Genomic DNA, 27,456 nt, shown 5'->3' on the forward strand with positions numbered 1-27,456 from the left:
TTAAGGACTTGTCCAGACGGAATGTTGCCAATCTTTCTTTTCACAATGACTGTTGGTCTCTGAAATAAGAAATTTTCATTATAACTTATAATATTCATAACTCACGAATTCTTTATATCCAAACAGTTACATCACTTCATTTTGCAAGGCATTTATTTCTCAATTTAAAATGAAATTGACAAAGAATATTGTTTCGGTCAAAAAAGGATGAATTTTTTATATTTTATAATTTAAGAATGGATATTTTTACCCAGCATATCAAAATATTTTTGGTTACAAAATACCAAAAGATGAACTTCAGTGAGATATTGTGTTACGTTGAATTGAAGACTAACAAACTTTATAAAATTTATATATATAATCAAACTTCAAGTGTTTGCAGAGTTTTCATATTGGTAATAAGACAAAAGAACGATACTCTTTATATCTAAAATGCGTGCAATAATTTAAAATGATTATAATTATTATTATAATGATTAAAAATTGATGAATTTTATTTCTTTTACTGTTTTCCTGCATTAATGTGTTTCTGGTGATAGACGATACCAGCGGTGTTCCATCATACCAACACTGCATTCTTCCTGCTATCGATGCTCCATTAACATAATGTCCCACATACAGAAATTGGTTCACAAATAATCTGTTATTTGTAATTAGCAAAGTAAGGTGGTCATTCTTGAGCAGCTTACTCTCATTTCATAATAATAATATGCATGATTTAGACAATGGAATTGGTTACACCATGATACTTTTAAACACTGCAAAAGCTTTTCACAGAATACATCATGGACATCAAAAAGAGAAGTATGGGGATGTGAATCTGCAAGCTGAAAGATAACCAGTGGTGTAACCAAGGATCAGCCACTATTCCATTGCTTTTCAGTCTTCATTTAATGTCAATGGGAAAGATTTGACAGAAGACACATAGCAATTTTCTGATGGTGGAATGATGGACAGGGTAATTAATCGAGGATTACTTGCATGCTACACTCGAATAAAGACTTGAAAAGTCTAAATATGTGGAAATGACAAAATGGCTGTTCAGTTCAATTTGAGTAACTGTAAAGTTATGCACTTTGGCATAATGTGGTATATCCAATGTCGTATTATATTGGCAGAAATATGCTAAAAGAAACTGATTGGGCTAGGAATCTTGGAGTTTTAATTGATGGGAAGTTGAAGGTCAGGGGCCATATAGCAAAGACTGAAAATGAAACTCAGATGTTAATTGGAATGCTGAGACAATCCTTCACATGTTAAGATATGGAAGTTATTTTGCCCCTTTACAAGGTCACTTGATACTACTTCACCTGAACTACTATAACCAGATCGATCTAGTTTTCAAATATAATGTAGTGAAAGGTATATTGGAAATGACATCGAAACTGTGGAATATAGTTTTTGAAAATAGATTATGAATATATGGACTGCAAATGTTAGCGAAGATGAGGAAAAAGATGATGATAGAAACCTACAAATTTCTGAAATGGATATACTGGATAGCAGTATTTCCAAATTTTTTTTTCATTTTGTGGAGGCTGGGGAGATGACGAGGCGTCATTCATGGAATGTTGTGAATGAGCACAATCAAGAACTGGTGAGAGCTTATTTTTTTTTCTCATAGAGCGGTGCGTGATTAGAATTGCTTGCGTTTGGAGGTGGTGGTACAGTTCAGTTAGTATATCATATTTAACATATTTTTTTGGAATCTCATTTTCACTACCATATCGCATATGATTTTTTGATGATGTGAAGGCTGCTGCTAAAAGACGTGATAATGTTGCATTTGCATTTTTCACAGGGAATTAGCAAGCCAAACATAAACATCATGCTCTTGGTGGGAATTAGATCTACAGCCTGTTGGTTAGAAAGCATATCTTTTCGTGCATTCAAGCCAGCTTTAGATGATCCAGCGTTAGATCAAATACTGTGTAGCATGAATGAATTCGAAAAAAAAATAAGACTAGTGTGGATGATATGTCGCTTTCCTTGATGAGTCCCGGACTCCTTCCGGATGTCTAGTAATATATGGTAGTAGTAATATAACATTCAGAAGAAAACATCTTAGCCCAAACAGAAGAAAGAGAAAAATGCCCCATTTACACAATTATGTAAACAGCGCCAGTAATACTCTGCAAATATCTTGCTGTTTTAATAAATAACATCGTATGTCTGTTCCATGCAACAAAAGAAGATATTATGCCTAAAATTATGGATGAGAAGTGGACTTGATCGATCCCGGAACTGCGTTCCTGAAAAAAACTTGAATTTTTTAAATTCAAGTTTTTTAAATTCAAGCATTACCTGCCGGATAGGCACTTTGACCACATCGAAAAGATAAAATGTTCAACTAATCTAATGTAAGAGATATTTCGTTGTTTTTTTTCCGTATCAACTAAGCATCTTTACCTTGGAAAAACAAAACAATGGGAGAGTCAAATACAACTACATGATGTAACAATGCACTGCACACATTTCTAAATGCAATAATGTGCAAATTACAATACGATCCTTTTGTGTTGACCCCATACACAAGAGGTTGGATAATCAACGTATACCACGTTAGTACGGTGCAAGGATAATGGGCTGGAAAAGGAGAAACTTGATTACATTTGATTTAAAAGCCAGTATATTGTATTCCTTGGGAAAGACATTAGGGGAAGACTGTTCCTCAATAATACAGCAGTAGCAGGGATGAAGGAGGAGGAGGAGGAGGAGGAAACATGTTCCACTCATTCACTACACTACAAGCAAAATATCTAGTTCTAACCTCCTTGCTAACTACACTCTTACTCGGTTTCTATGGACGGACGCTAGTTTTCTCACCACCAGAACTGTTCTGAAATTCCTCTGAATTAGTCTAGCAAAACCCCTCAATAATTTGTATGTCTCAATCTTATCAATGTTTTTCCGCCGATCAACCAGTTTCTTTAACTTAGATATCTTCAACCTGTTCTCGTAAGGGTCATTCTATAGACCTCCTACCATCTTGATCACACGCCTCTGAATCATACACCTCTTCTTCATCACTGATAAAGCCTTGATAAAGAGGAACAATAATCTGCTTTTTTCTGCTCATCAAAGTATTATTCAGTAACCAAGTAATCGTTTGAGCTGCTTCAACTACTTTTGCTATATGTCTCTGACTTCGTCAATTTCCTCAAGTACAGTTCCGACAATGTGATATGCAGCTAATATTCATTTCACCTCAAAATGCATTACCCTTACACCTTGCCGCATTAAATGAACGTCCATTCTCCTTTGCACAGTCATCCAATCTATCCAAATCATCCTGCAAAATATTAACATCATCTGTATTAATTATTAATCTATCCAACTTTGCATCATCTGCAAAACAGTTCTTCTCATGTTCCTTTCCTATACCGTTAATGCACAAATTAAACAGTAGCGGTGCAAGAGCAGAGCCCTGCGGCACGCCAAGTAGCTCAGACCTTCTTTCGGACTCTCATCCTGAATAATCTACTCTCTGATATCGTTCCATCAGCCACCCTCCTATCTATCTCACCACCCTAGATCTATCCCCATATGCTACTGTTCACTGATTACAATTCCATGTGGTATTCTGTCAAAGGACTTTGAAAAAGGTTTTGCCCAGTTGCAGTCGTCGATAGGACACGAACCTGCAATCTTCTTATCCGAAGTCAGACGTCTTATCCATTAGGGGCCACGCGAACAACGCAAAATATTAACCAGACAGTATCCTTAAACAGCCGCATATGAAAGGTGAAGAAAATAAATTATTGACCATTATTAGTCATGGCATCTTTTGAGATAATACCAAATTGCTTAAACAAAGTATCGTTAAATTTGAGTGACAGATGGCTCTCTGAACATGTATGAATCTTCATCCAATGATGACTTCTCCTTAGTTAAGTTTGAAAAAATAGTTAAATTGTTTGCTGTGTAAAATATATCTTTTTTTTGTTCTGTTTCTAACATTTATAGTATGAACATAAAGCGGTAACTGTGATCGCAAGTAGTTATGAGCGCGTGGAATTTCAATTTCCCGTTATTATCAAGTCATTAGACTAATATTTATATATTTAGTGAAAACAATTACTGAGATAAGAGCCAACAGGCTTCACTTCAGCGATGCAAAATTATTTAAATTAAGTGGATATTGAATCCAACATTATTTCAAAGCCGAATAAGAAACTCTAAGATAAAACACCTAAGAGTTTCACGCCGAATATTGATAGAAACTATAAAAGCTTCGGGGAATCCAAGCGTAAGCCAACACCTGGTTCATGCTGGGGCAAATCGTAATAAAGGATTCGCCGAAACTTCTATCGCTTGGATTCGCCCAAACTTTTATAGTTTCTATCGATATTAGGGGTGAAACTCTTCGGTTTTTTATCTTAGAGTTTCTTATTCGGCTTTGAAATAATGTTGGATTCAATATCCACTTAATTTAAATAGTAAAAACAATATTATCAATAACCTGAAATAAAAAGAAAAAATAACCTAAAATAATGAATTCCTTCTATAAACATAAAGACATACATAAATATACTTGGGCAGCAAGAGGGTTGAAATCAATATTAGATTACTTCATATTAAGTGAAAAGACATCAAAATTTTCACTAGATGTTAGAATTCACAGAGGATATGAAATAAGCAGTGACCACTTCCTTGTTAAATAAAATTAAGATTACCACCTAAATGGCAACAAGTAACAAGAACAGAAAGAAAAATTGAAACATTTGTTTATAAAACTAGACTATTGAATGACACAAATGTACAATGGCTATATGAACAAAAAATTAGCCAATATCTAGATAAAATAAAACAAAATGAAGAAATAGAAATAGAATGGCTTAATATAAAAACGATACTAAATGCAGCAGCAAATGAAAGCTTAGGAAAGACCAAAAAATTCAGTAAAAGGAAAAAACTGAAGATCTCGGATGATACAATCAAAGAAATAATCAAAAAGAAAAAAGAAACCTATCGCAAATGGTTAAGCAGTAAAAGATTAGAAGATGAAATAGAATATAAAAGAATAAGAGTAGCTAAAAGAGAAGTCAGAAAAAGACGTAGTGAATCATGGAAAAAATTTGTTTCTAATTTAGAAGATGATTTATATAAAATAAGACATAATGTATACAAGATTTTGAAACACTTAAATGCAGATACCAAATAAAACATAAAATTAAACACTGAATTGAAATTAGAAGAATTTCTAAATTAATACACAGAACTGTGGACACACAAATATTTTTAAAAAGACAACTGGCAAACAATTAACAAAAATGAAAAGGAAATTACTTAATAAGAATTAGAAATCAGCCTGAAAGAAACAAGAAACGGAAAATCACCTGGAGAAGATAAGCTAGGTTCAGAACTATATAAATACGCAGGAACAAGATTCAAAGGAAGACTCTTATTATTTTTAAATAAAATTTACTCAACTGGTATCCCCCCAATAGAATGGAAAAAAGCAATTGTGATTCCTATCTTTAAGAAAGGTAATAGAGATGACCCTAAAAACTATAGAGGTATCAGTATACTAAATTCCTGTTACAAAATATATAGCAGAATCTTAAATAGCACACTAATGAAATATTCCGAAAACTTTATTCTAGAAGTACAGAATGGATTTAGAAAAGGACGATCATGTACAGGGTGTTCGGGATAAATTTGACAGTTTCGTAAGGAAAAAGAAAATCTTCTTTGTATCTATTAAATTTAATGAATTGACAAAAAAACATTACAGGCAGAGTTAATTACAATACTATCAACAAGATTTACTCAAAATAACCACCATTAGCATCGATCACAGCTTCAATTCTGCTTCGGAACCTCGAACAAGCTGATGCTACAGTCTCCCTGGGAAGGGCCGCAAAAACTGTTTTAATTTTATCCATTAACTGGGCTTTTGTATTACTGGAAGTGCGATCGGTGTCTTTTTCAACTGCGCCCCATACAAAATAATCCATGGGGTTAAGGTCTGGGGAGTTTGGAGGCCAAACATTTGGACTGGTGAAGTCGTAGAAATTTTCAGACAACCATTTTTGACTTTTCCCAGAGGTGTGGCAAGGGGCCGAATCCTGCTGCCATACATACGGCCTACCATTGGCTACCCTTGTTATCCAGGGCTTGACTACAGTTAGCAACTCCACGAACAAAGGCCGAATTCCAATGCCAGGGTTCTTCAACACCTGTTCCTGCAGATTTGCGAGGAATTCTGCTGTACGAACGCAATCAGATCGTCTGCTAGGGATCTTTCTTCTTGCTACATCCTCGTAGTCACCATTGCAAGTCTCTAGTTCATGCCTGATTGTTTTTACTGTATTCAGGGAGCATTGGGCAGCAGTCGTAATATCCTTATTTTGATGGCGGGCACGAATCATCATGATACAAGTTATTCTCTTCCATGATTCAGGTGGGTTCCAGCTATCCATCCTTTCTGACATCTTGTATATGAATGAAGAAGGGTCCAAACTTTTAAATGAAGAGAAGTGTGTGTTAATACATGTAACTTACGGAAAAATATAATTAATTATAAATATGTCAAATTTATCCCGAACACCCTGTATAGACCCGGCCTTTTGCCTAAAATTAATAATAGAGAAAAGAAGAGAATATAATTTAGAAACACACATATTGTATTTATTTACTTTGAAAAAGCATCTGACAAAGTTAAAAGAAACATATTATTTAACATATTAAAAGAAAGACAAATACCAAATAATATCCTAAAAGTTAACACAAGTATATATCAAAATAATCAAATACAAATAAGATTAAATCACGAGCTATCATATACGAGAGAGATAAACTAAGGGGTCCGACAGGGATGTCCCCTCTCAGCAACTCTTTTTAATATCTACTTAAATGAAGTAATAATAAAATAGAATAAAAATATACATCAAGGAATTAAACTTTCTCCTACAGTTAACTTAAACACTCTCCTCTTTGCCGACGATCAAATAATAATTACAAATTCTGAAGATAACTTACAGAAAGCTTTTTTAGATCAAAATGAGATATCCAAAGATTATGGTATGATAATATCAACGGAAAAATCGAAAACTATGGCCTTTAAAGGACAAGATCCAGCAAGAACTAAAATAGTAATAGATAATAAGATCTTAGAACAGGTGAATTCATTTAACTACTTAGGATGTATGATCATATAAAAATTGCAAAATATTTAAAATTAACAGGTGTAATTAACTCTATATTTAAACCAAACCTAGTTCAAAAACAAACCAGGCTAAAAGTATACAATACATTAGCCTTACCAGTCTTAATGTATGAAAGCGAAATCTGGACAATAAAACAAAAAGACAAACAAAGATTAGCAACAGCAGAAATGAAGTTTATGAGAACAACTGCAAAGTATACCCTATTTGATCACAAAACAAATGAAGAAATTATGAAAGAATTAAACCAAGAACCAGTCATAGAAAAAATTAAAAAATATAAATATAGATGGATGGAACACGTTCAAAGAATGAAAACAGAAGGATTGCCAAAACAAGCCATTAGGAAAAAGAAAACCAGGAAGTCCTCTTAAACGATTCAACGATGACTTCTAAGGCCGGAACAGGCCTTGCTAGGCCTAAATCATTGATACGCATGATGATGATGAAAAAGAAAAAAATGATGTAGCGTTTATTATTATAATTATACCAGTCATCTTACGAGCTAGAAGACTAGATATTTTATAATCACTGCATTTCGCTAACTTAAATGAAAGGAAATTGTTATGCTTCACATCCACTCACTCGCTGAGCTTCACGCGTAATTTTGACAAACGACCATAAAGGTTCGGTAGATTTAATTCTCGATGAAAATAATTTAGTTCACATCGAAAAATGAATTATAGCTCAAAACAAACAAGATTAAATATACAAACCTGTCCATTGGGTCAAGTAAGGGATATATCGTTGCCAAAAGGCACATTGCCTGGAACGATGTCCACGACCTACAGAGCTAGACTCTGGCTTATCGAAGATTAAATATTCTTTTCTTTCTGTTGTGTAAACAGGCCATTTTTGACTTTCTTCAGAGCCATCTGGTGATACATTTGGATTGCTGAAATAAGTAAAAATTGTAGGAATTTAACTTAACTCAACATAATATGAAAAAAAATATATATATATCATTCAACATGCACTATGTTAATGAAAGCTATTAATTATGGATACAATTCTACCGACAGTTTTAATTTTTTTAGCTAAGATTGGGGAAGAGTGTGTGTGGGGGGGGGGGGGGGGAATTAATTACTTATCATGTTAAAATCTAAATTTTGGCATTGAAGAGGTCAGCTATATAATAAACTAATGGGGAAAAACTAGAACTGAAGATTCATAATAAATTGGATAACTTGAAATTATCGAAAATCAAGATTTTTACTTTTTCAATATCAGCAGTCTGGACTTGTGTATTAAAAGTTTGTCAATCATATGTTCTTCTGGAAGGCTTCCCATTTTGTGGAATGAAAAATTCGAATTTCTGAAAAGGGACAAACGCTTCCTCCACTGGCTAACACCCGCTCAGTTGAAAAGTCCTTATAAAAGGGCTTGGTTGGATTCAAACCAGTGTCTTTCCGACCAAAGGCATCGATGATATCACTTGAGCTACAGAAACTTCATACGATGACAGGAGTAATGTATAGTACATACATTTTCTTCTATTAGATACATTGATAACCTTCATCATCAACAGCAACATTCAACAGTTACTACTACTACCATCGTATAAAAGAAGGAAGTTTGAAGGAAGCTCTTTTCGTGAAGAAAGTTGGAATCTTTAATGTCTAGTAATGTTTTAAAGACATCTTCTGGATGACTTCTTGAGGGGAAGAATTCCTGGTAAGATTGAAGAATGCCGCAGAATTACTGATGTTGACAGAAAGTTTGGAACACAGCGTTGTTTCCAAACTCTAAGCAGTGTTTCAAACTAATGGCATGTGTGCTCCAGAGGTTTGCTAAGAGGTCGCTCGCGCTCCACCAACGAACATAAAGATAGATTTTTTGTTCTAACAGGAAAGTGTAATCGACGCAACACAGGTCAGTTTGCAAGTCAGCTCCATCCAATTACAGTTACGCGAATATCTCGACAAATTGTGGCAAGACGTCTGAGACAAGAAGAGGTACACTGCCTAAAACTTTAATCTACGTCCCTATATCTACAGCTCATTGTAGAGCACGTTTTAAGTGGTGTTGTATCTATAGAATTTGGACAAGACACCAATGGTGTAATGTATTCTTTATAGATGATAGTCACCTCCTATTTTAGACAACACCTGTCCCAGCGTGAAAGTGGTACTGCTTACCTTAGTGAAAATGTCATTGAAGGGATAAATGCTGTGATGTTTGGGTCATGGTGTTGGGAGGGATTATGTTTAATAGACGTGATGAGCTGTAAAAAGAGACTATGAGTGGTGACCCATAGTGCAAAGAAGTACTTCACCGTCATTTTCGATTCTTCCGTGGAGATTTCGTCCTCCAGATACTACTGGAGAACGAGGATATTAATTTAATAGAGTGGCCAGCACGCTCACCAGATCTCAACACCATAGAACACGTTTGGGAGACAACAGCGTGACGCAGTCTAAAAAATGCATCTCCCTATTACTGCTCCAAATTCCTCTTATTCTCCTTGGATAAGGGGAACTGTGAGCAGCAATTTTGAACAGGGCCTCATTATTGCTGTAAAGGAGAAATCAGCCAGTTCGCCTCAAGACCTCCTGAACCACTTGATGGTAACCATGGTACGACGCTGTGAGAACTGTATCGCAGTTCAGTGTGGATATATTCCATACATTCATTCCTTAACTATGGCATTTGGAAATTTGTAACTTTTGCCAAAATCGTATTGCAATTTAAACTGCACGAAAATTATAGCACATTTTTTGTGGAATGCAATATATTAGTATGCTGGCAATAAATTTATGTGTATATTTGGCTGTAGTTAGGAAAAAAAATTTTATACGGGTAAAAATGTAGTTCTTCCTTAACTTTGGGCACCAGTGTAGTTAATGCAGACAGCAGTTTCTTTTTGTTGTTGTTGTTTTGTTTTGTTTTGTTAAAACCTGCTCTCGTATTACAAATGCGGCGTTATATGGTTTATGAAACAACAGACGCAAATTTTTTGGAAAAAAAAAAAATGGCGGTTTCCAAAATTGAAACTAATAATTTCCTGTACATCGCCTTACCATTTTGAGGTTAGCAATAGAAGTGATATTTCAGATATGAAATAGAAACGCTATACAGACACGATTACAAGATTAACCCATGAGAAATATTCATGTCGGTCGCTAGAACCAGAACTAAGTCTTTAATGTAATAACTATGAGTAAATTAAGTTGGTCGATCGCCAGCTCCTGAATTCGGTCACTTATACCAACAGTAAACCGTATTTTTCGACTTCTGAGTACGCAGTCTTATCATGCGCAAGTACACACACACACACACACACACACACACACACACACACACACACACACACACACACACACACACACACACACACACACACACACACACACACACACACACACACACTACATGTCAAAATCTACATTTGTTCCTGCCTTTTTATTAGTAGCGAATTGAGGGACTGTCATTCTGCGGCTGTACTCATATTTAAAGTGATAGTTATAATTATCTTCATGACACACAATTTGTCAGTGCGATTTCATGATTGCAATTTCCCAATTTTTATTTATATAATTATTATTATTCAGGCAACGCACCATATATTCCGAAAATGAGCTAGTAATTAGTGGCTTATGCTTCATCATTATCTGTTCTTTAGCAAACACGGCTGTTGTCTCCGAGAGTGAAATATCATTCTTCTCACTCCAAGAAACAAAAGCAATATCTCCCGATTTTGACTTCAGCGATATGTTTATCAAACAGACAAGCTACACTCGATGAAATCAATCTTAAATGTTGGTTCAATCGCACTTCAAATGGTACTTGAGTAAAGTACATTTCAATTTTGGACGAAACACTTTTCACAGGAACAGTGGCCATTTAGAGATAACTGTAATGTTAAAACCATTTGATAATCTCATTTATAGAGTTGTTTGACCATATAATGAGACATTTCATTTTTGATTTTAAAAGTGTAATCAATTCTTGGTCAATTTATGACAACACCATCAAACTACTGAACTTTCGTACCAAGCTTCGTTACGTTTATGAAGTGTGCTCACACACACACACACACACACACACACACACACGGTAATACTTTATGGAAGGAAATGAGACCAGCCAGCAGATGAACGAAGTTAGAAAAACAAAATAATCTTTGGATTTTTAACTAAGCATATGCTCACGTGCGTGTGTGTGTGTGTGTGTGTGTGTGTGTGTGTGTGTGTGTGCGTGCGTGCAACCATGAAATATTGTAAACTCGTGGTACCTTAGCACAGCTGGTGAGCAAATGGTTAGCCAATCACAAACACTGCTCTAAAGATTGACTGACCATATTTCCTTGAGACAAAAGCTGGACGGGGGTTATGTAATATTCTGTATTCATGAAAAAGTAAAACGTTAAAAAAAAGTTTTATAACATAAATATATTGAGTTTATCATTATTCTTCAGTGACAGAACCCATACAAAAATTTAGGTAGACGTAGAGGAGGACTGTATTTCACTATGATCTTACCATGAATATTTCTCCGATGAAGTGATCTTACGTAGCAAATTTCGCTCTTCCAACACCTTATCATAAAAGTTCTCACACTCAATGACACAGGTTTGTCTTACAACTAACATAGCCCTCATTGTCTCAATACTTAATCTAGATTTCTCCTTTGACCACATCCTGTTCATAACAGAAAATATTCCCTCAACAGGTGCTGTACTTCCTGCAAGACAAAGAATAAAGCATTTCAGAAAAAATCTGTACCCATCTATGAGATACAGGAATGTTTCCTTTATTCCACGAATCCAACTGCCTCACAATTATAGATTTTAAGATGATCCACTGATCAAATACACGAGTTTCTCCTCTTTCTGTGCATGTGATGAGATCCTCATTCAGGCTGTTCTGGATTTCTTTCTATTCATGTGTCTTCCTTAGTAGCAGCCACTGGAACCTCTCAATGTTCCTTAAACTGCACTTCCACTGGTTGACATATTCTAAGCTGGTTTCATAGAAATTCTCAGCTACCTCAAAACACTTACCCTTATTATTTTCTCATGAATCTACTATCATTTTAAGTTGCTTTTTCACATCAGTAGTTACAAACACTTCACTTTTTTATGGACTCTAAATTGTTTACAAGATTTTCAATGTTCGTGGTTACTTCTTTGGCTGAAATATTATCTTTTTCAATTAAACTAATGTATGTTTGGAATGTAGACACTTGATTTCTTGCAAATGGCAACCACAATTTCAAACAGGGATCTTCAAACAATTTTCGCAACATAACAGGATAGTAGCAGGGGAGGCTCTTTGAACAAAATACTTCCGGTGGGCGTGGCTTTTCCCTGAGGGTATATGTGTCAATGGCTTCAGCTACGTCATTGTGAGTGACGTCATGAGTTTGGAATGTTTGGAATTTCCATGTGGGCAAGTGTGTGAATGGCTTCCGTTCTTGTGTTTTGGTTCGCGTATGGAATTATGGGTGATGGTAGAGATAAGGATTCGTGTTGTGGGTGTGTGTTGTTTTCAGATGTAGATACGTGACGTCATTTGTTATTTGTAAATAAATGTCGTCATTTGTTATTTGTAAATAAATGTCGTCATTTGTTATTTGTAAATAAGTGACGTTATTGTTTTGAATGGAAAGGGAAATATTAGTGGATGAGTAATCGTGTTGTCATTAGTGGACACTTCTGACCAGATCAAGATCAAGATAAGATAAGGAATCGTGACGCGAATGTTTGTTGTTATTGAGTTTGGAATGATAATTTAATTTAACTATATTCTATGTCACACAAACATACAGTTTTTTTTTTCTTCTCTAGATGGTTGTACTAATTTTCCAATACATTTTGGGTATTTCTTTCCTGTTAAAGTGTGGGAATTCTTAGAGAAAGTCGTGATGGCTCTCGTGTTTCGAGTTTTTCTGAATAATTAATTATATACTTAAAAAACCTGTCCTTAAACACACATACACACACACACACATATACATATTAGATATAAAAAAATCGCTAATGTATCCATGTTGATACTCTAATATATACCCTATGATTATTCTTATGGAAAAAAAAAAAAAAACTATTCAGTATTAGAATTACGCTTACCAAAAACATACGAGCAGTTGTTATGTTTAAGTTAAATGTGACACACATCTGTCATTGTCGTCTGTGGGAATTCTTAGAGTGTGTCGTGATGGCGGGTGTGATTAGATTTTTATGAATAATTAATTATATACTGGTGTCACTCAAACATACGGGTTTTTTTTTTTTAATTTTAGTTAATTTTATATAGATGGTTGTACTAATTTTCCAATACATTTGGGGTATTTGTTTCCTGTTAAAGGATGGGAATTCTTAGAGTAAGTCGTGATGGCGGCAGTTAGTGGTTATGTAATCGTGTCGTGATTGGTGGGACACTTCTGACAAGATCAAGATAACATTAGGATTCGTGACGTGAATGTTTGTTGTTATAGAGTTTGGAATGATATTTTAATTTAACTATATTCTATGTCACACAAACATACAGTTTTTTTTTTCTTCTCTAGATGGTTGTACTAATTTTCCAATACATTTTGGGTATTTCTTTCCTGTTAAAGTATGGGAATTCTTAGAGAAAGTCGTGATGGGTCCCGTGTTTCGATCTTTTCTGAATAATTAATTATATTCTTAAAGTACCTGTCCTTAAACACACACACACACACACACACACACACACGCACACACACACACACACACTCACACACACACACACACACACACACACACACACACACATACACATTAGACATAAAAAATCGTTAATGTGTCCATGTTGATACTCTAATATATAACCTATGATTATTCTTATGGAAAAAAAAAAAAAACTATTCAGTATTAGAATTACGCTTACCAAACAACATGCGATCAGTTATGTTTAAGTTAAAAAAGTACTTACAGCTTTCCAGATGACTCTTCGAAATTCGATTATTCCAAAATAGTTCAATTTTATATCCACAACACAACACAAACACAAAAACCACAAAGAATGAAATTTCTGTAAATACTGTAACCTGAACTAGTTACTTCGTCCTTTTGATTACGGAGTGTAGATGGTGAGGTTTCGTCATTGCAATATCCCCCAGCGAGCGCTTTTCTTCAAAGGGGATGACATGAGTCACAACCATAAATTGTGAATTTATTTTCCAACACTGAATATTTCTCATTAAGTCTTTTACAGTAGGTTTTCTGAATATTCCAATTGTTGATTAACATGTATTCACAGAACACAAACACAAATCTGAAAAGAACATTTCACTTTTTCATTATAGCTTACTGTGGCTAACACATATTCACACCACAAAACACACAAAACATAGGAGTTGATAGCTTTTTCTGTAAATAACCAGAAAAGCTAATGGACTACTTAATTTACTTTAGTATCCGTTTGGTTCTCTGTATTAATCTTTCCCACGGGTGTCCTTCCTCGGTAGGAAGCTCTATGCGCTGTTTTGTTTAGCGTAAGTGTTATTTCCGGTTTCGAATTCCGATTGCTGTTAGAGTATGGAATTCAGACAAGTGAAATTATTTTTTTTTTTTCAAATTGATTGGTTATTTTCTGTATTTTACTTTTAAAAGTCATATTCTAACAGAATAACTGAGTAGAATTAATAAATATATAAAGTATATGTGAATTTATTTTCCAACACTGAATATTTCTCATTAAGTTTTTCTTAAAGTTCCCCAAGCTTAGTGGGAAAGTCTATGCGCCGTTTTGTTTAGGGTAAGTGTTATTTCCGCTTTCGAATTCCGATTGCTGTTAGAGTATGGAATTCAGACAAGTGAAATTTTTATTTGTTTTTTTTTTCAAATTGATTGGTTATTTTCTGTATTTTACTTTTACAGGTCATATTCTAACAGAATAACTGAGCAGAATTAATAAATATATAAAGTATATGAGAATTTATTTTCCAACACCGTATATTTCTCATTAAGCCTTATCCGGTCGCCTTTTGTTGTACGTAGGTGAGAAATCGTGTGTTTTGTTTTGAACTTTTGGTTTCCGCTGGGAAATTACCAATATAACTATTAATTTTACCTTCGATTCCTTGTGCTCTTAACCTATTTCTGTAAGTAGACTTTATTTATGAATTATTTTCCCACACTGTTAGTTTTCATTCATTAACCTTGTTTCTAGATAACGAACAAATAAGACTTTTACTTCAATGAATCAAAAAAAAAAATTCTCTGGTTACTTTGTGGCATGAAATTTCATAAGGAAAAAAAAAAATGTTATCTTCTTTCTTAAATTTGTATAACACATCTACGACACCCAATTTGTTCATTTAATTTACACATTTTACTGAACGAAATATTATTTACAAATTGTATTTACTGAATCTAACAATACAGAAAATAAATAAACTGAAAAATACATCAAAGGTTCTTCCATGGTTGTGGAATTACCATCGTATGGTTTTGACAATGTGATTCTCATCTGAAAGTTAATTTTCATTTGGTGGTTGTTTGTTGGGAATTTATTACTGTAGTAGTAAAATTAAGGGTTGCATATTTATATTTTCGAATCCAATACGTATACTTCAGAGAATTATTAAAAGCACAGAATCTGTCGTTATGTTTCCAAAAGCATTTAAAAGTACACATTATGTTTTCACGTTTTGGGCATCCAATTTCATTTAAATCAAGAACAGGCCTCCCTATTAACTTCGTTAATGTTTTTGATTTTTCTCTTCCTTTGGCAAGTAATATATGATATTTGCATGTTGATTCTATCATCCAATCTCTTAGTTTGTCCAAAGCTAGTGAACCAATTTCCCACTTCAGCTGATGGTTATATTTTATTAACCAAGAATTCTGTTTTTTAACTCTTTCAGGTAATTCTTTCCAACTACAAGGTGATTTTGTCACTGCATATCTTACACTAAATCCATCAGAAATACAAATTTCTTTAGGAAATAAATTTGAACTGCTATTCAACAAAAATTGTACATCAATTATCCCAATGATAAGTGAAAATTCGTATTTTTCACCCACTGTCGATTTTTCATAATCGTTTTCCTTCATTCTTCTTCTTCGATTACTTCATATGGCACCACAAATAAATAGTTATTTATTATTATTTCACTGATTATTAGCTCTGATCGTATACTTTATGGTAACTTTCGTTTACAAAATTCTAAACAATTAGAACTTTTCACAAAGAAACTTTCAATGAATTTGTGGCTCACCCATTATTTTTGCATTACCAAACACAAATCACAAAACAGCAGCTGCAGAGGATGAACGATTACCTTAAGTCCAAACTCACTCGACTCTCTGGTATTTTCTTATAGTACTTATAATAATAATAATGTTTACACTTACCATCCCCTACCCTGACCGTTCCTTCAAAAATGAACCTTTGCGCAGATGACTCAACGACATGTTTTCACAGGCTGTTGGATATACTGTTGGTGTGTTTTTATCTTACTTTGTGTAGGGAAAGGTAAAATTTGTATATGTGTTATCTGTAGAGTACAAACATTTTCTCTATGCCAAACTTTAAAGAAGTGTTAAAGTCACGTTTTGTTGGTTTCATTAGATGCTTCTCTCTTTCTCTCTCTGTAAAATAACCAAATTCTAACAGTTCGGATTTTCGATTATGTGAACGATTTGTTTTCAGATAACTAAAATAATGTCAATAGATAGCATTAGACAATTTCTAAAATAATCAATACATGGATTTTCGTTTTCAACACTTTTTTTTTCCCTGTCCTGGGATTAATTTCACAGTTGTGATTTTTTTTAAATAATTAAACAGAATTGCATTAAGATATAAAGTTGTGGATTTAAATATCAAGATCTAATCAGAATAACTGAGTAAAAATTCACTGTGGAAAAACACAACAACAAAACACATCTTTGTTCATTTAAGTTTACAAATGCACATTTTATTTTGCTCAAATACTATTTACAAGTATATTCACTGAGAAAAATTCGAAACATGTAATTACCTAAAAATATTTCACAATATTTAGTTAGATTCTTAACATTTTCCAAAGAGTTCAATGAATAAAATTTTTCATTTTATTCATTGAACTCATCGTTGTTAGTTCATCGTTTGCGGATATCTTTTAGTGATGTCACCTCCAATTGATACTGATAACTTTTTTGGGAAAAAAAAAAAAAATTTTAAAAACTGGTTTTTTATGATAACTTTTTAGGAAAAAAACGCATTTTTTATGAAAACTTTTTTGGAAAAAAAATAAAAAAACGCGTTTTTTTTTTTTTTCCCAAAAAAGTTATCAGTATCAATTGGAGGTGACATCACTAAAAGATATCCGCAAACGATGAACTCACTCATATCCACTAGGCTGAGCAGACATCTTCTGGAGGAGAGGGGATGGTGAGAGACTAGGGTGATGGGGTTAGGTTGGGGGAGCATTGCAGGGAAGACATCTGTCACCCTCTGTGATATCACAGTATGAGAGACATATGTTCCCCAGAAATATCCAAACACATAACGACATTGTTGTCATGTTTTGTTTGGCTATGGAATTGTGGGTGATGTTTTTGAGATAAGATATCTTGGAATTTTCCCAGTGTGACACACATCCGTCATTGTCATCATGGTTTATCCAACACCATGTAGAAACATGTCCGTGAATCATCTGTGCAAAGGTTTCATTTTGGAAGGAACGGTCAGGGTTAAGGGTCAGGTAAACAGTACTATAAGGAAAAATAAACGAGTCAAGTGTCTTTGCAGTTACGACAATTCGTTCATCCTGTGAAGTTATCGTATTGTGTTGTGGTGATTGGTATCCAGGAAAGTAAAGTAAAGTAAAATAATGGGTGAGCCACAAAAGTCATTGAAATTTTCTTTCTTCAGGAAAATAGCACGAGACAAAACTCTTCACCTAGCTCTAAAAGGATGGAAACCGATTATTATTTTAGAAGACACGTACATTGTTATGTATTTATCCCGGACCACTTGGGAAAAATTACGCAGGAAGTGGTCTGATATCCTCGGCTACTTGCAAAGAAGAGTTGACTACGAAATGGACCTCGGTGAATGTTATATTCTGAAATGCCAAGATGGGGAACTAATACTTGATGATACAGGAGCTGATGGAAGTAAGGTTTTTTCTATTAGTTGTGAAGAAGCTGAGAGATTTTCAACAAAAATGTACGACATTGATAATCATTTACTATTTTTGGAAACTGAATTACCATCTGTCCGATTAATGGGAAAAATTATCGCTCAACATTTAAATTCATCAATGGTATAAATTAGACTTTCAAGATTTTATCCAATTCGATAAAGATTCTTTATTTTGGGACATTTACGAACATTTTACAAAAACTGTTTGTGTATATTTGCTGACAAAAGAATACACAGAATGTTCAGCGAGGCATGGTGTCATTTCCAGACTGACACAATATCAAACGTATGGAAGTGTGGTTATCATGGTATCTGATTTAAAAATTGTTTTGCGTGACCAGCTATTTTGATGTAATGTAACCAAGAAACAGTGAGTAACAAAAATTTTATTCATTGAACTCTTTGGAAAATGTTAAGAGTCTAACTAAATATTGTGAAATATTTTTAGGTAATTACATGTTTCGAATTTTTCTCAGTGAATATACTTGTAAATAGTATTTCAGCAAAATAAAATGTGCATTTGTAAACTTAAATGAACAAAGATGTGTTTTTGTTGTTGTGTTTTTCCACAGTGAATTTTTACTCAGTTATTCTGATTAGATCTTGATATTTAAATCCACAACTTTATATCTTAATGCAATTCTGTTTAATTATTTAAAAAAAATCACAACTGTGAAATTAATGCCAGGACAGGGAAAAAAAAGTGTTGAAAACGAAAATCCATGTATTGATTATTTTAGAAATTGTCTAATGCTATCTATTGACATTATTTGAGTTATCTGAAAACAAATCGTTCACATAATCGAAAATCCAAACTGTTAGAATTTGGTTATTTTAAAGAGAGAGAAAGAGAGAAGCATCTAATGAAACCAACAAAACGTGACTTTAACACTTCTTTAAAGTTTGGCATAGAGAAAATGTTTGTACTCTACAGATAACACATATACAAATTTTACCTTTCCCTACACAAAGTAAGATAAAAACACACCAACAGTATATCCAACAGCCTGTGAAAACATGTCGTTGAGTCATCTGCGCAAAGGTTCATTTTTGAAGGAACGGTCAGGGTAGGGGATGGTAAGTGTAAACAGTACTATAAGAAAATACCAGAGAGTCGAGTGAGTTTGGACTTAAGGTAATCGTTCATCCTCTGCAGCTGCTGTTTTGTGATTTGTGTTTGGTAATGCAAAAATAATGGGTGAGCCACAAATTCATTGAAAGTTTCTTTGTGAAAAGTTCTAATTGTTTAGAATTTTGTAAACGAAAGTTACCATAAAGTATACGATCAGAGCTAATAATCAGTGAAATAATAATAAATAACTATTTATTTGTGGTGCCATATGAAGTAATCGAAGAAGAAGAATGAAGGAAAACGATTATGAAAAATCGACAGTGGGTGAAAAATACGAATTTTCACTTATCATTGGGATAATTGATGTACAATTTTTGTTGAATAGCAGTTCAAATTTATTTCCTAAAGAAATTTGTATTTCTGATGGATTTAGTGTAAGATATGCAGTGACAAAATCACCTTGTAGTTGGAAAGAATTACCTGAAAGAGTTAAAAAACAGAATTCTTGGTTAATAAAATATAACCATCAGCTGAAGTGGGAAATTGGTTCACTAGCTTTGGACAAACTAAGAGATTGGATGATAGAATCAACATGCAAATATCATATATTACTTGCCAAAGGAAGAGAAAAATCAAAAACATTAACGAAGTTAATAGGGAGGCCTGTTCTTGATTTAAATGAAATTGGATGCCCAAAACGTGAAAACATAATGTGTACTTTTAAATGCTTTTGGAAACATAACGAAAGATTCTGTGCTTTTAATAATTCTCTGAAGTATACGTATTGGATTCGAAAATATAAATATGCAACCCTTAATTTTACTACTACAGTAATAAATTCCCAACAAACAACCACCAAATGAAAATTAACTTTCAGATGAGAATCACATTGTCAAAACCATACGATGGTAATTCCACAACCATGGAAGAACCTTTGATGTATTTTTCAAATTATTTATTTTCTGTATTGTTAGATTCAGTAAATACAATTTGTAAATAATATTTCGTTCAATAAAATGTGTAAATTAAATGAACAAATTGGGTGTCGTAGATGTGTTATACAAATTTAAGAAAGAAGATAACATTTTTTTTTTTCCTTGTGAAATTTCATGCCACAAAGTAACCAGAGAATTTTTTTTTGATTCATTGAAGTAAAAGTCTTATTTGTTCGTTATCTAGAAACAAGGTTAATGAATGAAAACTAACAGTGTGGGAAAATAATTCAAAAATAAAGTCTACTTACAGAAATAGGTTAAGAGCACAAGGAATCGAAGGTAAAATTAATAGTTATATTGGTAATTTCCCAGCGGAAACCAAAAGTTTGAAACAAAACACACGATTTCTCACCTACGTACAACAAAAGGCGACCGGATAAGGCTTAATGAGAAATATACAGTGTTGGAAAATAAATTCTCATATACTTTATATATTTATTAATTCTGCTCAGTTATTCTGTTAGAATATGACCTGTAAAAGTAAAATACAGAAAATAACCAATCAATTTGAAAAAAAAAAATAAATAAAAATTTCACTTGTCTGAATTCCATACTCTAACAGCAATCGGAATTCGAAAGCGGAAATAACACTTACCCTAAACAAAACGGCGCATAGACTTTCCACTAAGCTTGGGGAACTTTAAGAAAAACTTAATGAGAAATATTCAGTGTTGGAAAATAAATTCACATATACTTTATATATTTATTAATTCTACTCAGTTATTCTGTTAGAATATGACTTTTAAAAGTAAAATACAGAAAATAACCAATCAATTTGAAAAAAAAATAATAATAATTTCACTTGTCTGAATTCCATACTGTAACAGCAATCGAAATTCGAAACCGGAAATAACACTTACGCTAAACAAAACAGCGCATAGAGCTTCCTACCGAGGAAGGACACCCGTGGGAAAGATTAATACAGAGAACCAAACGGATACTAAAGTAAATTAAGTAGTCCACTAGCTTTTCTGGTTATTTACAGAAATATCTATCAACTCCTATGTTTTGTGTGTTTTGTGGTGTGAATATGTGTTAGCCACAGTAAGCTATAATGAAAAAGTGAAATGTTCTTTTCAGATTTGTGTTTGTGTTCTGTGAATACATGTTAATCAACAATTGGAATATTCAGAAAACCTGCTGTAAAAGACTTAATGAGAAATATTCAGTGTTGGAAAATAAATTCACAATTTACGGTTGTGACTCATGTCATCCCCTTTGAAGAAAAGCGCTCGCTGGGGGATATTGCAATGACGAAACCTCACCATCTACGCTCCGTAATCAAAAGGACGAAGTAACTAGTTCAGGTTACAGTATTTACAGAAATTTCATTCTTTGTGGTTTTTGTGTTTGTGTTGTGTTGTGGATATAAAATTGAACTATTTTGGAATAATCGAATTTCGAAGAGTCATCTGGAAAGCTGTAAGTGCTTTTTTAACTTAAACATAACTGATCGCATGTTGTTTGGTAAGCGTAATTCTAATACTTAATAGTTTTTTTTTTCCATAAGAATAATCATAGGTTATATATTAGAGTATCAACATGGACACATTAGCGATTTTTTATGTCAAATGTGTATGTGTGTGTGTGTGTGTGTGTGTGTGTGTGTGTGTGTTTAAGGACAGGTACTTTAAGAATATAATTAATTATTCAGAAAAGATCGAAACACGGGACCCATCACGACTTTCTCTAAGAATTCCCATACTTTAACAGGAAAGAAATACCCAAAATGTATTGGAAAATTAGTACAACCATCTAGAGAAGAAAAAAAAAACTGTATGTTTGTGTGACATAGAATATAGTTAAATTAAATTATCATTCCAAACTCAATAACAACAAACATTCACGTCACGAATCCTAATGTTATCTTGATCTTGTCAGAAGTGTCCCACCAATCACGACACGATTACATAACCACTAACTGCCGCCATCACGACTTACTCTAAGAATTCCCATCCTTTAACAGGAAACAAATACCCCAAATGTATTGGAAAATTAGTACAACCATCTATATAAAATAAAATAAAATTTAAAAAAAAAAACCGTATGTTTGAGTGACACCAGTATATAATTAATTATTCATAAAAATCTAATCACACCCGCCATCACGACATACTCTAAGAATTCCCACAGACGACAATGACAGATGTGTGTCATATTTAACTTAAACATAACAACTGCTCGTATGTTTTTGGTAAGCGTAATTCTAATACTGAATAGTTTTTTTTTTTTTTCCCATAAGAATAATCATAGGGTATATATTAGAGTATCAACATGGATAGATTAGCGATTTTTTATATCTAATATGTATATGTGTGTGTGTGTGTATGTGTGTTTAAGGACAGGTTTTTTAAGTATATAATTAATTATTCAGAAAAACTCGAAACACGAGAGCCATCACGACTTTCTCTAAGAATTCCCACACTTTAACAGGAAAGAAATACCCAAAATGTATTGGAAAATTAGTACAACCATCTGTAGAAGAAAAAAAAAACTGTATGTTTGTGTGACATAGAATATAGTTAAATTAAATTATCATTCCAAACTCAATAACAACAAACATTCGCGTCACGATTCCTTATCTTATCTTGATCTTGATCTGGTCAGAAGTGTCCACCAATGACAACACGATTACTTATCCACTAATATTTCCCTTTCCATTCAAAACAATAACGTCACTTATTTACAAATAACAAATGACGACATTTATTTACAAATAACAAATGACGTCACGTATCTACATCTGAAAACAACACACACCCACAACACGAATCCTTATCTCTACCATCACCCATAATTCCATACGCGAACCAAAACACAAGAACGGAAGCCATTCACACACTTGCCCACATGGAAATTCCAAACATTCCAAACTCATGAAGCCACGCACACCGGAAGCATTTTGTTCAAAGTGTCCCACCAATCACAACACGAATCCTTATCTCTATCATCACCCATAATCCCATACGCGAACCAAAACACAAGAACTGAAGCCATTCACACACTTGCCCACATGAATATTCCAAACATTCCAAACTCATGACGTCACTCACAATGACGTAGCTGAAGCCATTGACACATATACCCTCAGGGAAAAGCCACGCCCACCGGAAGTATTTTGTTCAAAGAGCCTCCCCTACTACTCAGGATATTTTTCTCGAGAAAGAAAATAAGTACGAAGCCCATCAAACATGTTCAAAATTCTCTCAATTCATAAACCAAGAACAAAAATCTTGTATTTCCATGCTCTAACAATTTAGCATAATGTTTCCTGCAAAGTCACAAGTTTTTCGGGTCAACTCTGACTGTGAATATATTGAAGTATTTGTATACTTTCACTGCAAAACATTCAATATCAATTGGTAAACAGTCGACAGCACACTGGAGACAATTGTGTATAATATATTCCCCACTAACACCGATAATCTGCCTCTTTAGTTTCAAGTTTTTGCCACGCATTATTTTTGCCAAGGCTTTTGCAACCGCCAAATTGATGTTCGTGTTATCTACACAGAAAGCAACAATTTTGTTTTGTAAGGCGAAATTTTCATTTACTTTCTGCAGATAGCACAGTATAGGTCAGATGTTTCATCAAGTAAGGAAATAAAGTCTATAATTTTGTCTTGAACACCATAATTTGGCAAAACGTACCGCACAACGATTGGAAAAAGTTTCATGTTTTTTTTGTTTGATGCATCTAAACTGACTGTAATGCTTTTTATTTTATTCAAATCCTCTATTACTTCGCCCAATATGCATGGTGATTAAACGATGGTAATTATTGCTTCTGATGTGGTACGTGCTGAATAAAATTTTTGTTTATCAATTTTATTTATCAATGTCGAAAAGCAGTTTGCGCGAGAACTTTGACCGTGACAGTATGATAAACAATAGGAGCTTCACTTGCTGCCATTTTATCGCTTTCACCATAAACGAGGTGATGTTTCTAACTTAAGCCAGAGTCTTTTCAGCATCCTTATGTTTCTGGCTACGTAGATGTTGGTTGATGTCGCTTTTGCCTCTCTGAATAACGAAAAAATTGACATTCCAATGTTGCATACCACTTTTGTTCCATCACTACAAAGCACGTCCAGTTTAATAAATTTGAATTCTTTCTAATGATCGTCATTAAAACTGCAGTTTCGCCTCTTTTCACATTGCAACGATAGACTTATAGCTTTAAAAGAGAAGACTTAAAAATATATGAAATTTCATCCACCGGCATTGAATAACAACGCCACCCGATAGCATACAGGCAAAACAAACACTAACGCGACAGCAGAACACGTTGACGACACGCAAGTGTTGCCAACTTGTATTTTTTTATTTTCTCTGAATAAATCACTGCAGATATCGATATTTAGTATCGAACAATACGACTCCATGGTTATACAAATTACTGGTATCCATGATATTGATATACGATTATAGGTTGTGAATAATAATTTATGATTGGCCAATAAACGAGACATAATTGATATTTTTATTAAAACAACGGGAAGGCCTCGAAATGTGGGGAAAAAAATAAACAAATAAGCGGTACTGTCCGATTCAAAACGGTACGTATAGTCAGCCTATCTAAAGATTGAACATCGAAATATGTTTATTGTTTTTTTCTGTCACTTCAGGACTGATAAACATGGGAATAGTCTTAGAACGAGCGATGATATTCTTCAACCCCTTAAAGACATTTCAAGGCAGAAACACCCTTCTGTGAGATTCAAACTCACTACCTCTTGATTAGCGAGAGTAAGTGACTTTATTTTTGTTCTACAGAATTATTCTTCATCAGTCAACCTTTGACCTTGAATGGATTTAATTAACTTTCACCTATAGACAACATCATCGTGCAATCGGATTTAAAGCAGACTGTAAACTCCCGCAAAACATGCTCCAAAATTAAGACAAATGGCTGAGTAATCTTCAGACATAAAATAATCCGGATAATCTTGAGCCTGAAATAATAATTTAAACCTAATCTCGAAATCAAATATTGGGTTTTGTGATTATGTTTAAAAATAAAATAAAATTCAAATATTGAGCGAACTAATCTAATACATCACTTCCTGATAATATCACAGAAGAAACTTACATTTTAAACAAAAAAAACGATGCATTATTGCACACGCCAAGTACATCCACCAAACGAGTTGAGTTCAATTAAACGCGACAATTTCTTTTAAAATTATCGAAAGTTAATGAAATAACATTCAACGATTAAGGAGATTAGCTTAGCGAGTTATACAAACATTAATTTCGGATTGACGTCGGTCACGTGATATTCAGCTATTTTTTACATACTGGGATGTATCAAATCGTAACGAAACCGGTTCCTTTCTATAAGCAAGCGTTGGAACTTTTTTCCCACTTACATTCCGGATTTTTTTGTTTCTGTAGATCTTACCAGCGAAGATAGTATTTAAGCAGGAGTGCAATTTGTTTCGCCAACCCACCCAGAGAAAAAGGAAAACTTGAAAAAATTCTACGCTTTTACTAATAAGACACATGCTAATTACTTAATCACTTTTATGTATTAAGTGAATCAAATTACCAAATTTTTAAAACAAAAAAAACAAAGGTAATAAATATTCATTGCAACATCAATCTTACCCTGATCTGGCGAAATTTGTCCATATTCGCATTAATCTTTTCGACAGTTGTATATCATGTGATTCACTCTTCAATTCTTCATTCAAATAAAAGCCTATCGCATACATATAGTCTGCAGCATGTCTAACTCCCATCCACTTCGGAGGAAAACCTTTAACAAGAGGAGATGGCTGGTACTGGAAACTGTACAGATAGACATCATTTCCGGCATTTGCAAACCCAGTAGCAAACTCTTCCGTAGGACACACAAAACACCGATCAGTAACTGATTTATCTACACCACCAACGAAATCGGATCCGGTCCAATCTGTGTACTCCTGGATAATGGCTTGTTCAACTAACTCATCATTAGAAGGAGAAAATACTCTCAAAGCTTCTAGGAATTCTTCATATGTGATAGTAAGGTCATCCACCATTCTGAAAATATCAGGAAGATAATTAGTGAGGAACATACTTCCTTCATTCAAAGACGTTCCAAGAAGAATACTCGTATTTTTGAACTGCTTAGTTTTCAGTATCGTTTCTGGGTTTTCTTTAATAAATATTCCATCTACTACAGGCACAAATGAAAATTCAAGAATTCCATGTAAATTAATTTGTTGTTCCACTAAATCATTTGCTTCCTTCTTGCGTAAGCAATCCAGGACATTGTCAAGGTCATTCTTGTCATGGGGACAGTTAACAAGTTTTGCTAGTTGGAGACCTTGTTCAATGGCGTTTGTTCTGTCACGTACGGCAAAAGAGGATGTTGCAGTTCCACCCTGTATGATGCCCCGATTGAACAATTTTTGACTGAGGGGTGATAACAGATGAAAACTTACACTTACACCTCCAGCACTTATTCCAAAAAGAGTAATGGATTCAGGATCCCCTCCAAATGCAGCAATATTCTCCTTTACCCAGCGAATGGCCAATGTCTGATCAAGCAACCCTACGTTTCCTGGTGCATCGGGACGCCCAAAATAAAGGAAACCTAAAGATGCAACTCTGTAATTCATTGACACTACAATAACATTTCCTTCTGAAACTAAAACCTTGGGATCGTTAATAAATGCGTCCGTAGATCCAACAACAAATGCTCCACCATAAATGTAAACCATAACTGCAGCCTTCTTCGGCTGTGGGTGTGGGACCCATACGTTTAGCTTCAGACAGTCTTCATTAGGATTCTTTCCAGCAAGTAGAGCCATCTCTTTTTCAAAAGCTTTATTCATTGGAATCTTTGCCTGCATGCATGCATCTGGTAACTCGATTGCCTCCAGTGTATCGGTCCATGGCTCGATGCGTTCTGGTGGACGGAAGCGTTTGTCACCTAAAGGAGGTTTGGCATATGGAATACCAAGAAAACCTGTAACTGATTTCTCACCTGGTGTTGGTATATTTTTACCTTTTATTTTACCGTATTTAGTGTGGACAATCAAATTTTCAGATATTTTTTGGGTATCAGCACTATGACAGAAATATATGGCAATTCCAACAATAAAGGCAAGGCAACTTCTGAATATCAT

General features: G+C 34.0%; 1 pseudogene; it reads right to left on the reverse strand.

Moving 5' to 3' along the window:
- LOC150093328 (acetylcholinesterase pseudogene) lies at window positions 1-27,456 on the reverse strand (annotated as a pseudogene).

The sequence above is a fragment of the Typopeltis vanoorti genome, chromosome 24, assembly GCF_054136105.1.
Source record: "Typopeltis vanoorti isolate ZY-2024b chromosome 24, IOZ_Tvanoo_1.0, whole genome shotgun sequence".
Classification (NCBI taxonomy): Eukaryota; Metazoa; Arthropoda; class Arachnida; order Uropygi; family Thelyphonidae; genus Typopeltis; species Typopeltis vanoorti.